The sequence below is a fragment of the Macrobrachium nipponense genome, chromosome 43 (assembly GCF_015104395.2).
Source record: "Macrobrachium nipponense isolate FS-2020 chromosome 43, ASM1510439v2, whole genome shotgun sequence".
NCBI lineage: Eukaryota > Metazoa > Arthropoda > Malacostraca > Decapoda > Palaemonidae > Macrobrachium > Macrobrachium nipponense.
Window position 1 is genome coordinate 50,751,773 of NC_061104.1, and position 16,131 is coordinate 50,767,903.

The 16,131-nt window shown below is 44.5% G+C and overlaps 1 protein-coding gene and 1 pseudogene across 1 annotated transcript in view; one reads left to right on the top strand and one right to left on the bottom strand.

Annotated features, from left to right (window-relative positions):
• Positions 1–6,164, bottom strand: part of LOC135213733 (chitinase-3-like protein 2) — a 239,599-nt pseudogene extending 233,435 nt beyond the window's left edge.
• A 2,783-nt stretch (positions 6,165–8,947) lies between these two features.
• LOC135213920 (cartilage acidic protein 1-like) overlaps positions 8,948–16,131 on the top strand; it is a 34,588-nt gene continuing 27,404 nt past the window's right edge. The window contains 1 exon segment of the mRNA XM_064248014.1: positions 8,948–9,023. The gene's annotated coding sequence lies outside the window, so the exon portion shown is untranslated.

Consider the following 16,131-nt stretch of genomic DNA (forward strand, 5'->3'; position numbering starts at 1 on the left):
GCCGTAAGGAGAGAGGGAATGGGGAAGGAATTGGATACTCGCTCGCCTTCCCAGTGGAAACTAGCAGTTGGAGAAGAGTAGGAGCAGCATCGCCTTGCGGCGATGGCCTCTCAGAGTCTGGGAAAACGTATCGTCAGGAGGAAAACGTTTTCCCGCGGAGGGTTACGAACTCTCACTGTAGGTAAGGGTCTGCCGCCACTGTGAACGTCGTCTGGGTGGGGCTGATCGACACCTGACAGGAGAGAGCCGAACCGTCCTCCGACTCATTCCAGGTCCTCGTCGAGGTCGAAACCTCTCAGGAGGACCGAAGGAGTATTTAAATACGGTGTCCGAAGGACACGTAGAAAACGCCGCTGTCGCAGTAGAGGAGGTGGAAGTAGCTTGATCGACCGGCCAGAAACTGAGAGCAGCCTTCTTGTCCGGAGACGAGAGACAATGGTTCGAGACAGAATCGGCAAGCTCCGATCGCGGCAGACCCACCGTCGGTTTGGGTTCCCTCTCGGGCCCCAAAACGATCGAGCAGAGACGTGGGCTCTGCTGGTGGGAGCGGCAATCCTTCCGCAGGGTCATTATGCTGACGAATCAGCTTAATGACTTCTGCAAATTCCTCTGTATCTCGGGAGTAACCACGTCTTGCGGAGTAGTACCGTCCAGTCCCTCCAACAAGAATAGATCCCTAGATACTTCTCCTTCAGAAGGAGGAAGAGCGGCAGACTGACGGATCGCCTCCAGCTAATTGCGCGTATGTCCTGGTCGGTCCTAGAACCGTGCCTGGTCCATACGGCGTCATAGCCCGTTTTGCGGGGTCGCGAGCGGCGCACCTCTCGCGATCACTCATAGGTACCTCGCTCCCTCCCGGCGTAGCCCTAGGAGGTTGAAGGTACAGGAGAGGCAGACCTGACGCTCCCCCCTAGCTCGCTGGCAGGACCAGCGTGCTTGGAGGGCTGCTGCTGATCGTCACCCGCGGTGGCGATCGAGCAGCATGCCTAGCCTTGCCGCTCGCCTGAGGCGAGAGGCTTGGCTGAGAACGTCGACGCTGATCTCTAGCGTCAGGCGAGCTGTTGCTGGTTACCGTCTCCGCCCGGTCCGATGGGAGCGGCGTCAGGTGACCTGCTAGGGCTCGCTGTCACGGTGAGACCGGCGAGCGTCTCTCGGCGCGTCGAGCCGCTGGTACCAGCCGTGGCTGGTACCGGACGGCCGCTGGGGACCCCTTCCTCGCCTCAACCCGTTATGGGAGAGGCAGACCTGACGCTCCCCTGCTCGCCTCGCTGGCAGGGGACCAGCGTGCGTGGAGGGCTGCTGCTGATCGTCAAAACCCGCGGTGACGGTCGAGCAGCAGGCCTAGCCTTACCGCTCGCCTGGGGCGATTGGCTCGGCTGAGAACGTCGAGACCGATCTCTAGCGTCAGGCGAGCTGCCGCTGGTCACCGTCTCCGCCCGGTCCCATCGGGAGCGGCGGACGGGTGACCTGCTAGGCTCTGTAGCGCGTCGAGACCGGCCAGCGTCCTCATCGGCGTCACGTTAGCCTCCGAGCAGCCAGTTGGATCGCTGCGAGAGCGTCCACTGGCCTGGCGAGAGTTGTGTGCCACGACTCTCGCCAGTCTTCTGCTCCGCGCCGCTGTCTTGACGGCGAGCGAGCTCGGGCGTCAAAACTTTGGCTGGACGGTCTTCTTGGAAGAGCGTCCACTCGGTGCTTCTCGCGAACGAGAAGCGGCCGAGACGGAACCTGGTTTAGCGGCAGACCCGCTAGCACCAGGTGAGGACGCACCAGCCGAGGCTGGTGCCCTCTGGTCCCCGTCGACTTCTTCTTTGCGAAGAAGCGACGGGCCCCGTTCCAGAAGGAACAGGAGGACCAGCAGAAGAGCTCCCCAGCTCGCCTGAGCGAGCCGGGCCCTAGAAGATCCCGAAGGAGTCTTTTAGGGGGGAAGGAGGCAACCTTCTTCTTCTTCGGCTGTTTGGCCTTAGAAGTCGAAGGGGAAGGAGAGGCAGCGGACGACGAGAAGACGACGAAGACGACGACGACACCTTCTTCTCTTCTTCTTTTCTTCTTCTTCGCCAGGCTCCGCAGGACAGGCTCAGGTCTTCCATCCAGGAGGGAGTCCGGGGCAGTTGCCGAAGCAACAGGGCCCGACTGCACCTGTCCGGAAAGACCTGAGACTGTGACAGCATCACCAACAGCAGGAACAACAGGAACAGGTCCAGGAACAGCAGGAACATCTGAAAGTGAATGAGCAGCAGGCACCTGATCGAAGGGAATGAGCGGCTGGGACAGCAACAGGTACGGCAGGCACGGCAGATCACCACAGGAGAGACAGGCGTCCTGTCGGCCGCTACCGTCATCCTCGGCACTGGCGGCAGTCCAGGGGTACTCTTTGGGCAGCGGCAGTCCGGGGTCGGCAATACAAAGAACCCAGGTGCGGTGGCACCGCACCTCCTGATTGGCACGGCAGGAATTGGTTCTGGATTGCAGCCGTGGGTGTTACCGGACATGACATGTGGTGTGTACACCAGGTGCGGTGACATCTCCCCCCCCCCATATGCTGGTGTCGAGATTGTGGTTGTTGTAGTGGTTACCGTATCATGAGTGACCACTGCCGACCCCGCCAACCGCTGAATCAACCCCTGCAGTCCCAGCGACTCCCACACCTGTTCCAGGTCGTCCTCGCTGATGGCAACCTGCGGAAGCAAACAGTCGGGTTAGTTAGAGGGGCTTCCTTCGCGCCTGGGGGGAGAGAACCCCACCCCAGAAGCCGGACGGAAGACCCGAGTACAACTGGACGTCCGTTACCAAAGGAGTCACTGGACTTTCCGATGACTTCTTGTGTCCTCGTACAGCACCCACTGCGCCTCTGACGAATGCATACACGTTACACAGGGCTCGTTGCGGAGCACTCTGCGCCCCCGACAACGAGTACAACCTCGTGAGGAATCTACATCTACATCCAAGGTCGTCTCCCACGGATGTAGCACCTGCGGTAACATAGATAGATTAGTAAGAGGGGTTCCCTCACGCCCGGGGGGAAGACATGCCCCATCCGAACGCAAGGAAGACCCCAAATACAAAATACAATGAAGAAGCTGAGCGGGGGGCAGGAAGGAAGACGAAGAATCGGCTACCAAGGGAGTCGCGGGAGCTTTCCGACGACTTCCTGGCAGACCTTCGCTTCCCCCACCCCCAGCACAGAGTGCAAAGTAATATGAAAATGAAACAGAATACTGCCCTTGCGATTCACTTCATAGAACTTAAAGGAGAAAAGATCAATTCCCGGGTAAGAACGGAAACTTGATCCAATAATATGATGCTATCATAAATATATATGAAAATGAAACAGAATACTGCACTTGCGATTTCATTTCACATAAAAATCGTAAGGATCAATTCCCGGGTAAGAACGAAAATTGATCCAGATTAAATTCATGCAACCAATAAATGAAAATGAAAAGAATATGCAATTGCGAATCCACTTTCATTGCATTCTATTATACAAACTTAAAAGTTCGTGCCGAGCGCAATCACACTCTCCGGTAACGAACGCACAGGGCAAAAATATAATGAAAAAAGTACTTACATTTTTCAATTACACCCTTCGCCCAAATACATGACTCGGCGCGAGCGTGCCCGTCCTCGGCACCGAGACATAACTCAAGGGTTCATAATTAAGTAATGAAAATGAAAACAGTGTACTTACAGTTTCATTTTCAAGTCAAACAAACCATTAGTAGAAAACACAATATAAACAAAGCATACGACGATGAAGCGGGCAGAGAGCGATGACGAACACGTCCTTCACACCCGCGGCCGAAAGCAAAAGTGATTTGTTTACCTCCCAGTCGCGCGGCGCGCGACGATCGGACAAGCAGTTAACTACCGTTCTCCCCTTGTTCGAAGCTTACGACCGTTCCAGCTGCGCTAGCTACTTCCTATTGTTAAAGACCGAGGGTTTGTATTACGTATCGGAACAATGCGGTTTTTCAATGCAGTTTTACCTCCTGAACAAGAATTTTAAGTAATATTTATTCGGACGACTGTAATTAACCCCCAGGGGCCAGTACTAAACACGGTGAAATAAATTAGACACCCCAATCCCTAGTGGATGTCGTATTCGCTGTTATGTTCCTTGCAGTCCTTGTGGAACTATTCTTTAGAATTACCAAGGTAAGTTTTCCACAAGAACACTTGTAGAAGCTACTGCCATGATTATGAAGAACAAAATAACCATGCAAGAAAATTTTCCATACTCTTTGTGTAAGAATGGATCATGGAGAAATAGGGAAGTAAAAAGGGTTTACCATGTACGTATTGCATTAGTCACTTCTTTATTTTTTTTTAATTCCTTGCATGCGCGCGCAGACACAGACATCAGTCTGTAGTTGACTCGGTGAGAGATGTAGCTCCACTGACTTAGATTTTTTCACGAGTTTTTAAATTTTAAAGTGACGTTTTTTGGGACTAATAAACATTTCCTCACTTAATGACTAGTATCAAGGAATTTCTATACACTATTCTCCGTAACTCTAGGTAACTACTTTTTTAAAAGCCCATGCGCCCCTTTCCTATAAAATTACTGACCTGGTCTAAGGAAGATATGACAGCATTTTTGCCACATCTGCATTACATCCCAACTTAGGTCAAAGGTTTATGAATCAAATGTGAGGAAAGCAACAACACCGTAAATGTACTACCTACATGTTCATGGTCATTGTGGTTTGACTTGAGTCAGGTAGTACCAGTTTATGCGCAAAATGAATACCATATTTAATACCAGCCCCTTGAGGACAAACTTAAAAGCATAACTAAAAAGACAGTAAATCATAAAAACAAAGAAACATAAGCAAAATCATAAATCGAAGACAGTAGATATTCCGGTCGGTGACTGGCAGGAACCAGGCAATGATAGACCTAGCTGGTAGTTTTCAATTTTACATTTGGTTTTATTAGTATCAATCGACAGGTGGGAAATAGGGTAAATGACTGAGCGCCGACATAGCAGCCACCTCTCTCGGAACGCGGCAACTTCCCAAAAAAAGCGTTTGAATTATGCCATTACTTTGTAATTTAGGAGAAAACACTTTAGTTCAAAGCGGAGAGGAGTGTAGAGGTCTCGGTGTGCTGCCTCGATGGGCCACAACTCTTGACTGATGCTCATGGCAGCGAATTCAAGCACTTTTTCGGGAAGGTGGCCGCGTCCGGCTAGAGGTGACCACTATGTCGCCGCTCGGTCATTTACCCTGAATGTCCACCAAAATATGCAAACTCACATTAAGACATATCTTGGCAGACCTAGTATATGCCTAGGCCATTTTAGCATCTGAAAATAGACCTACCCACAGAGTAGCTACCGGTAGATCTAGGGTACTATTCCGCGGCAGCCTAGACTACAGCAGTTGCGGTTATCTATCCAGTTTTATCTCCGGAACAAGAATTTTAAGTAATACTATTTATTCGGACAACCGTAATTAGTAGCTGTAATTAACCGCCGGGGGCCAGTACTAAAAACGGCGAAATACATTGGACACCCCAATCCCTAGTGGATGTCGTATCCACGGTTAGTACTAGTATGTTCCTTGCAGTCCGTGCGGAACTATAAATCTTGGCAACTGTCAGCCGTGACAAGCGCGTGTAGGATAGTATAGCTATAATAGACTAGGCCTGGGCACACGCTGAACTCACCTGTACTCAATTCTCCACGTCGATACCAGGAGTTGAGCCTATTGAAAAACTTCACCTGGGGGTCACATGTCCTAAAAGTGTCATAGGCCAAGATGATCAGCCACACCCACATCATCACGAGAAAGAATCCCGTCAACAATAACAATTTCTTCCTCGGCCTCCCATGGATTCCTACAGTAGGCCTGGGCCTGTGAATTGCGAGTAACGATTTCTCCATCTTTGCATTAATTAAGCCTACTTGGCTACAGGCTTAGGTTAGATGTCTCGTGCCACGGTTGGAATTTAAGGTCTAAGAGGGATTTTCTTGCTCAGGAGAACCATTGCGTGTCCTTTCTACGCTTTCATGGGCAGCTACCTACTTGTCATTGACAAGTATTACCGTCAAGCAACACTTGGAAAATGTCATAAGAAAACTACCAATAACAACGAAGATAAAAACCAAATTTAGGTTCTGATTGGCTCCCTTTTCTTCGTTTTCATCCAAGACATTTACCTATAAAGGATAAACAATAATAACAGTAGTAGCAAGAGCCTATCATCTCTTTAACTGCTCTCCGTCTCTTTCAATTGTACTTTGCAGTTTTACTACTTGTTGAAGTTTCGTTCCAATAAGTAGCTCTTAGCTATGTTCATTCATTCATTTCCGTTTTCAATTTTAATAGAATGGCACAAGTAATAAGACGCTAAGGTAAAAATATACTTGCGTACGATTATGGTATAAAAAGGGGAACTTAAAAACGGAAATTAAATGTAAATAAAAATACACAAAATTAATAACTACGATATTATAAACTAAACAGAAATTGTTAGATTAGTTTGTAAATTCTTCTTACTTCGTCATTTCGTTTTTGCCTTCCCTTTTGTTTAATATCCTCGTACGTGTTTTTACATTGCAAGCTTGCATTACTATGTAGTTTAATGTACTGTCAGTTATAGCTGTTATAATACCTTTTTTTATCTATTCAGTCAGTATAGTTTTCTTACTGTTTTCAATTTATTCTCTACAAAGCTCACTGAACAGCAAAACATCGCCCGTTAACTCGATTTTGGCATTGCTGCTACGTGATGTAAATGAACATTGTTGAAACAGGAAGCTTTGATATATATTCACAGGCTCCCTTTGTCAAAAATGTTCTTTTCCATTCATAAAGGAAAATCTATCATACAGAAATCAAGCACCAGGACAGATTGAACCCCCATATGCTGCCTTGAGTACTATTTTCTTTAATACAATTACAGATAAACAGTTGACCATCAAAGTACAGCACCACGAATTAAGAAAGGGCATTCACGTATTTGAAGAGAATTTTTCATTGCACTACTCTGATACAGTTTTTACATGAAATATATACCCAAGCAATGTTTGTATTATAACCTTTTGCATTTAGTATACCAGAAAAATCACCGCATGATGTCATCAGAAACTTTTGTGTCGTAACTTTTTTATTAAGTCAGTTTCTTATTTGTTCTTAAATGTCTCTAAGTCTTCGCATCTTTTTTAGTTACACTAAAAGAAATGGACAGGCAGGGTGTTGTGTATTCAAAGGTCCGTTTACCAGTTTTTCTGCTGCATTTTGGCTCCATTAATTGGTGACCATACTGTATTTATGTTTTTGACAGTATATTTTCATAATTTCTTCCTATATATATCATATATTATATTATATATATATATATATATTATATATATATATATAATATATATATATATATTATAATATATATATCTATATATAGATATATATATATATATATATGGTATATATGTATATATATATATATATATATATATATATATATATATATATATATAAGGAAGAAAGAGGCTCGGAATAACATTAAAATACTATATAAAAAAGTCGAAACAAAAGATACCGAGGTGTAGATTGTATTGTAAACTAAATCAGAAATATGAGGAGTCCTGACTTCTGTAATATATAATATATATATGATATATATATATATATATATATATATATATATATATATATATATATATATATATATATATTACATATTACAGAAGTCAAGACTCCTCATATTTCTGATTTAGTTTACAATACAATCTACACCTCGGTATCTTTTGTTTCTACTTTTTTATTTAGTATTTTAATGTTATCTCGAGCTCCTTTATGATTATCTTAACACTGTTAATGAAATTATTAATCGCAAATTGTTTATCTTCCCTGTTCTTCCAACACTTGATATTTTTTATTTCCATATTTAGGTTACAATAGCGTTAGAATTATCCATACCTAAGTAAAACTACATATCATATGAACCGAAATTACACTTTACTTGTTCATAATCCATGATCATTCGATGGTGTACTGTTTATGCTAAAAAGTGCCAATCATTGGGCAATGCCCTGAGGTACTAATAGCTTAGCAAAAAGACCTGAAAAGTTCTAATAAGATGCCTAATACTGGGATACATCTTAAACTATTCCAGTGTATCGTCTCCAACACCTATTCTAAGTCTAATCATTATCATGTATCACTACTCCACTTACGCCTTTGCTATTATCTGTATATTTCAGGAGGTCCTTCATACCAGAGTATAATACAGTTTAAGTGGAATAATTTTTAAGAGGGTTACTGATTAAGTCAACTAGAGACACTTCACGGTTCCAGGAATTTGGAGCAAATGGCTCCTGCTTCACACCAGTTTATTTGCTTTTCATAAAAGATGAAAGTTCAAATGTAGGTGTCAGCATTTAATTAAATTTTTTTACCCATCTTTCATGTAGCTCCTTAGCCAGATTCTTTTAGCAGAAATTTACCAGTCTAACTATTTGCTAAGTATTCGCGTATTTTGGCAGTGCCATTTCTCTCTAATTACTGAATATTCTAAAGTCACAATTCAAAATGGGAATTGTGTCTCTGGCGATTAGGTTGCCTTGGCGATATATACATTGCTTTATTATCATCCTATGAATTAGTCTTTAAGTTTTTGGTTTCTACACTTTGGGTATAAACATCACCTATATATTTTTCCTACTATCTCAGCAATAGGTTTTACCTTTTATGATTGTATGATACCATCTTCTGAGACATTTGCTATCGTGCACAATGATGGAAACTAAATAATTCCCTATATTTTGGTGTTTGTAGATCGGTGTCAAAATTAAAGTGAAAATACGAAAATCTGTCTAAAGTATATGAATCCACAGGCAAAATAGATCTTTTAAAAATATAACAACAGAAATCTGAGAAGAGACGGGAAGATTTACAATAGCAAGTCCTCATACTACGGCTACACTTATTACTCGGGTGCCGTTACAAAGGCAATACCTGCCAACTGAACTCGCTTGTACTACTCCAATGTAAACAAGGTCTTAAGTAACAAACATGGTAAATATTTAAATTTAAACTGTTCGTTCTAGGTAAGGTGAAATATCGGGTCTAAGGTAGTTTTTGACGTGTAATGACTCAGATGTTTGGTAAATCCATCATATCCGTCATGCCTAGCAACTTCATAGGCTATCCAATGATAGGCTAGTGGGGGAATGGCCTTACCTTTTGTAAAAAGGAAGATGGGCTACCGTAGCTACCTATGGAATAGGTACCTACTTTAACTTGCATAACCAATTAGCAATCCTAGCCTTGGATACCGATTCCTACTTGATTTAACCCGGCCCTAAACTTAAGGATGTCAAATTCATCAGTCACTCATCAAAACTTCGAGAAAATGTCGTAGAAAATCATTAAAATTTCCTAAAGTCGTTTCGTGACGTCGGATAGGTTAGGTACTAGGCTATAGTAGTATGTCTCTTTAGCTTTAGGAACGTTGACATAAGAACAATTTCAAGACTAATAGTAAAACTAGAGACTACTACCGCGGTCCGCGGCCTGGTTTCTGCCAGAAGACGACCATAGGTAGGTACCTAGGCTATAGGCTAGGTATTTACCTTAGGCAGTATTTACCGACTTTTGCTTGTGCCTTTTGTTTGAGCTTAGGATGTTTACCATCTTTTATTCAAGTTTTTACATCAACTCGCACGGGCCTGGTACTAAACAAGGTGCCCGTTTTGCACATAAACTGATAGGTACTTAGGGTAAAAAACCGCATGGTACAGGGGTGGACCATGTACGATCAATGTGTACAACCCCAAGAAAAGTACATTATAACACGTCCTGACACCGGAGTAGAGGTCGTTAGCTCCGTTTCTCACCAACAACAAGTCGCGTCTGATGCCCATCTCCGATGTCAGGACGCGTTATAATGTACTTTTTTTGGTGTTGTACACATTGATCGTACATGGTCCACCCCTGTACCATGTGGTTTTTACCCTAGTAACTGAACCAGAGGGGAGTGGTTGTTGACTTAAGGAGCAGCAATTGCTGACCGTAGCTTTACAATGATTTTAAGACACTAACAAATTCACACCTTTGTAACTGCACATTTTTGAAGATTTCTGCATTATTAGATCGCCAATTCTAGAATGAAACCCAATTAGTAGTAGGTAGCACTGTTTTAGCTAATACACTAATTATGTGTTTTAAACCAAGTGTAAATACCTAATAACTTACAAAAACCCATGGCATGAAACTCTTAGGGTAGCCTAACAGCCTAGTCTGAAACCAAGTGTTATTAGTTACTATGTTGCTGTATGTTATCCTAGGTAGGATCCCAGTTAACCTAGTAATCCTTGAACAGCCATCTTTCACATTACTAGTAACTAGAGTGTATTGATTATGATATTCATATATCTTGGAAAACACATGAGTATATTTTTCCAATGCTTATCTTTCTATATATATTTAATATTAAAGTGTTCATTCTAATACTGGCGAAACGTGGTCTATTTTTTGATAGTTTTTTTATGTGATTCTGATAAGACAGAAAAGTTTTGTTAACCCACTACAGCCACCCAATATGTAATGATAATCGGAAACCGAAGCGGAAAACTAGGATATTTGGGCGGGAGTATGAACAAAATGCAATGGAAAACAGGCATAGACAAAAACCTGACCTAACATTAGATGCCTGGTCCTAACTGACTGGTGAGGAGGGCTTCATTACCCTGGGACACCCACAAATTGATCTGACCTTAAGGGTATGGTTTTTCACTGCGTTTCATTCTCTTTAATAGATTTAGGATGGTGGCCTTAATTCTATATTTTATTCTATTCTTTATAAAGGAAATGAATATAAAGTTTGTCAGAATCACATATAAAAATTAACAGAAAAACCATTTTTCAAACATCTAACTCACCTGGTAGTTATATATATAGCTTACGTCCCTGACGTCACGGCAGAATTTCAAAACTCGCGGCAATCGCCGATTGGGTAGTCAGGTGCACCACCTGTGCGCCCTCTACCAGGTACGTAGCACCATACCAACTATTCCTCAGATCTTCCCTGCCGCCGCTACGGTGACATCGTTGGAACTTCGCTCGTTGTTTAGCCCGTGTCTTTTGCAGTATTATTTGTGAAGTACACTTTGGCTTTGGCTTTCGCTTGATTGGATTTTGATTTCGTTTCGATATTGTGGTTTGACCTTTGCTTGTTTTTGATCTCTCTTTTTGATTTCTCATCATGTCTGATTCTGCTTCAAGTTTGAGAATGTGTGTGAAAGGTTGCAAGACTAGACTTGCTAAATCCTCTTTAGATCCTCATTCTATTTGTAGTAAATGCAGAGGAAAAGTTTGTGAGATGGTGATAGATGTGATGAATGTGTGGGCTTGCCTGAGACTGAATGGATTGAATATTACCGCTATGTGCGTAAATTAGAGAAGGATAGGATAAGGAGAGCGAAGAAGACCTTGTCTCGCTCCTCCATAGACAGTCAAGGAATAGATAGTTCTCTATCCCTCGATAATCCTATTGATCCTCCTCCTGTTGTATCATTACCAAATCCAGTTTCAGAAACAGGTAAAAGTCCATCATTACAGGACATGATGACGGCCATTCAAGCCCTTGGTCAACGGGTTAGAATCCCTGGCACAAGACAGGGATAAATTATGGTCTAATATTGAGAGATATTAAAGTGAATAGTGAAATTAGTGCAAGTGCAGTGGAGGGTCGCGCCTCGGACTTGTCGTGCTCCTAGTCCTAGACCTCTTCCAAGCTCACCAACCCCATGTGAGAAGGAAAGTCGACCGACGAAGGGAGGCGAGAGGTTTAAGCTCCCGAGCGGGTCTTCCCCCTCTGAGCGTACCTGTAGACGATCCCCAGGACGCTCACCCTCGCTATAGGAAAGGCGAGGTTAAAGTGTTTTCTTCGTCTTCTGACGACGCAGTACCCAGACGGGGCTGGCGTCAGCTTCTAAATCCAGACCCATTAAAAGGAAATCCCAGGACGCCGAGCGTCTTGATACTGGACGCCAGGACGATATACGTCAAGAGCGTCCAGGATGTAGTCATTGGAGCAGCCCCGAGCGCTTCCCTTCAGGTTCCGATATTTGCTCTCCTACCAAATTAAGACGTAAGACGTCGCACAGGCGACCATCGTCTTTGGTAGGAGGCAAGGAAATATTGGAAAGGGGGAAACCTTCGGTGCAAACTGCAACTCCGGATCGTTTCTCTTTTGAGAATTCCGATGCTTGCTCTCCTGCCAAATCAAGACGCATGATGTCGCACAAGCGGCCCGTTCGTCTTTGGCAGGAAGTAAGGAAGGATCGGACGAAGGGAGGACTTTCGGTGCGTGCTACAACTCCTGTTCGCTTCCCTTTCGTCTCCGATGTTTGCTCTCCTACCAATATAAGACGTAAGATACCGCACAGGCGGCCGTCGTCTTTGGTAGGAGTAAAGGAAGCATCGGACGATTGGATGCCTTCAGTGCATGCTCCTGCTCCTCCTTCGGATTGGCTTCTTCAGGCCTTTCATCTCAAGACGAACAGAATGAAGAGAGAGAGATTGACTTTGCAAACTTCTCTAGTCTGTTCCCAGCAGCAAGAAGCTCCACAGTTTTCCGTACTGCAAAGATTTTAAGCAGAAACTCTCCTCTATGCAGTCATATCAACCTGCTACTCTTACTGTTAAACGCCAGGACGAAAAACGTTTTAAAAGCACGACGACAGGACGAAAACGTCTTGAAACAGACGCCAGGATGAAAACATCTTGAAGCAAGACAGCAGGACGATAAGCGTCTTGAAGCAAGACGCCAGGACGAAAGAAGTCTTGGAAGGAAGACACCAGGACGAAAAACGTCTTGAAGCAAGACGCCAGACGAAAAAACGTCTTGAAGCAAGACGCAAGGACGAAAAAACGTCTTGAAGCAAGACGCCAGGACGAAAAACGTCTTGAAGCAAGACGCCAGGACGAAAATCGTCATGAGACAGGACGCCAGGACACCAGGCATCAAGGTACTGGACGACAAGGACTCCAGGCATCAAGAAACTGGACAGCAGGATGCACAAACGCAACATGACATCGCTACATCAGTTGTGTCTCAATCAGAAGAAAGGAATGAAGACATCCCCCATTCTCCTTTTGATCAGATGCAAGTCGTTTCCGAGGAAGAATATCAAACAGATCTACAAACCTTCAGCAGATCTTAAAAGGCTTATGAAAGTTTTTGCGGAACTTTTTCCAGAAAGTTTTAAAGTGCCAGCTGCCCCTCGTTCTCCACCTTCAGAGTTCACTTTAGGAAGGCTTCTAAAGAATCCGACTTTACGAAGATGGTATTATCGCGCTCTTCGAAAAGAGCCTTGAAACTTAATGAAGGAATGGATGGACTCTAAGAAAGACCAGGGAAAAACAGCTTTCTCATTTCTTCCGGCCAGATTAGCTTCCAGATCCAGCATCTGGTACGACATGGAAGTCCTAGGTTTGGGAGTTCCAGCTTCTTCCCATGGGGAACTTCTCTAGTCTTGTGGACTCTTCTCGTCGGACGGCCATGGGGAAGACGAAAGTGTTTTGGTCTTCCTCTGAAATGGACCACCTCCTCAAAGGGATTTTTAGAGCCTTCGAAGTCTTTAACTTCCTAGACTGGACTCTGGGTTCGTTGGGAAGAAAAATGAAAACTTGAAGTCTACCAAAACGGAAGAACTCGTTCACCTTATGTCATGCATTGACAAAGCGCTTCGAGAGGGTCGAACGAGCTAGCAGCCCTTTTCTCAGCTGGAATCTTGAAGAAAAGGGCCCAATTTTGTTCTTTTCTTTCGAGTGGAGTAACGCTCACTCAGAGAGCGGAACTGCTTTTCGTCTCCCCTTCGACTCATCTTTTTTCCACATAGTTTGGTAAAAGAAGTATCCTCAGCTCTGACTCAAAAACGACACAAGATCTGATGACTAAAGCAGCAAGGAGAGTTGTTCCGTCAAGTTTTGCAGGACAGAAACTTAAAGAAACCACTCCTCACCACGTAGTTCTCGGCCTTTCGAGGTAGATCCTCAGGAGAGGAATGCAAGACCTATTACAAAAAACTCCAAGAAAAGAGGCTTCAGAGGAGGAAGTAATAAAGTCTGACAAAGTTCTTCTTCAGACAGTGGTAGGAGCCAGACTCAAAAATTTCTGGCAAACATGGGAGAAAAAGGGAGCAGATCCTTGGTCTATTCAGCTTCTCAAAGAAGGATACAAGATCCCTTTCTGGAAAAAACCCCCCACCCCTTAGCAGAAAGACCGATCGATCTGTCAGCCAAGTACAGAGAGGAGTCCAAGACTCTAGCGATACAACAAGAGGTTTCTATGTAATCAGAAGGAAGCAATAGAAAGAGTTCAGAACCTGGAATCTCCGGGGTTTTACAATCGTTTAGTCCTGGTCCCCAAGAACTCGGGCGGATGGAGACCGATTTTTGGACGTGAGTTCCCTGAATTTTTTCGTGAAGAAAACAAAATTCACTATGGAGACAACGAAATCAGTTTCTTGCTGCAGTCAGACGAGACGACTGGATGTTTCGTTGGATCTCCAGGATGCTTATTTTCACGTCCCGATCCACCCAAACTCCAGAAGTACCTAAGATTTTGTTTACAAGACAGAAACATTTCAATTCCGAGCTCTTTGTTTCGGTCTAAATACCGCACCTCAAATTTTTCACAAAACTTATGAGCAACGTAGCAGCAATGCTACACAAGAAAACGCATCAGAGCCTCATTGTATCTGGACGATTGTCTCCTCAGAGCCCATTCCTACGCAACTGTCTGGAGAATCTTCAGAAAACAATTCGATTATCAGAAGACCTAGGCCTTCTGATAAACCACCAGAAATCCCAACTGATCCCATCCAGGAAATCTTGTACTTGGGGATGAGGATTCAGAGTCAGGTTTTTCGGGCTTTTCCGTCACATTGAGAACGGAACAAGCTTTAGAGAAAATAAGAAACTTCCTAAAGAAACAGAAGTGCTCTGCGAGGGAGTGGATGAGTCTGCTGGGGACCTTTTCCTCGCTAGAACATTTGTCTCCTTGGGAAGACTGAACCTACGCCCTCTGCAGTTTCATCTAAATCAGCATTGGGACAAGAAGAAGACACTAGAGTCAATGTGTATTCCTGTTTCGAACGACATGCACTATCTACAGTGGTGGAACGATCCCGTCAAGCTCCAGGAAGGCCTCTCCCTAGAGCAGAGGAACCCAGACCTAGTGTTGTTTTCCGAACGCCTCGGACTCGGGCTGGGGAGCAAACACTGGGGAAGTTAGAAGTCTCGGGCTTCTGGAACAAGGAGCAAGTAAAGTTTCCACATCAATCTGAAAGAATTGACTGCAGTTTTCCTAGCTCCTCAAGGAATTAGAGCGTATGTCCGGAACAAAGTGGTACAGGTCAACTCCGACAACACAACGGCGTTGGCCTACATCAGCAAACAAGGCGGGACTCACTCAGTCTCTCTGTACAGAGCAGCAAGAGAACTGCTCCTCTGGACAAAAGGAAAAAAACGTGATTCTGGTAACACGCTTCATTCAGGGAGAAAAGAATGTGAGACGCAGACATCCTGAGCAGAAAACATCAAGTCTTGACAACAGAATGGACTCTCCATCAGGAAGTTTGCAAGAGTCTATGGCGAATCTGGGGGCGCCCTTGCATAGATCTCTTTGCAACAGCGCAGACAAGACGGATGGAGACTTACTGTTCTCCAGTCCCAGACCCCGAAGCAATCCACATAGATGCGTTCCTTCTGAATTGGACACATCTAGACGTGTACGCCTTTCCCCCATTCAAAGTGGTACACAGAGTGTTACAAAAGTTTGTGGCTCACGAAGGAACCAGGATGACTCTAGTGGCACCCTTCTGGCCGACAAGAGAATGGTTCACAGAGGTACTGGAATGGATGGTGGACACCCCAAGAAGCCTTCCGTTAAGAGTAGATCTACTCAAACAGCCCCACTTGGAAAGGTATCACCAAAACCTCCAAGCTCTTCAGCTAACTGCCTTCAGACTATCGAAAAACTCACAAGAGCTAGAGGATTTTCGAGGGAGGCAGCGAGTGCAATTGCAAGAGCAAGGAGGTCTTCAACCATTAAGGTATACCAATCGAAGTGGGAGACTTTTAGAGGATGGTGCAGGGACAACTCTATTTCCTCTTC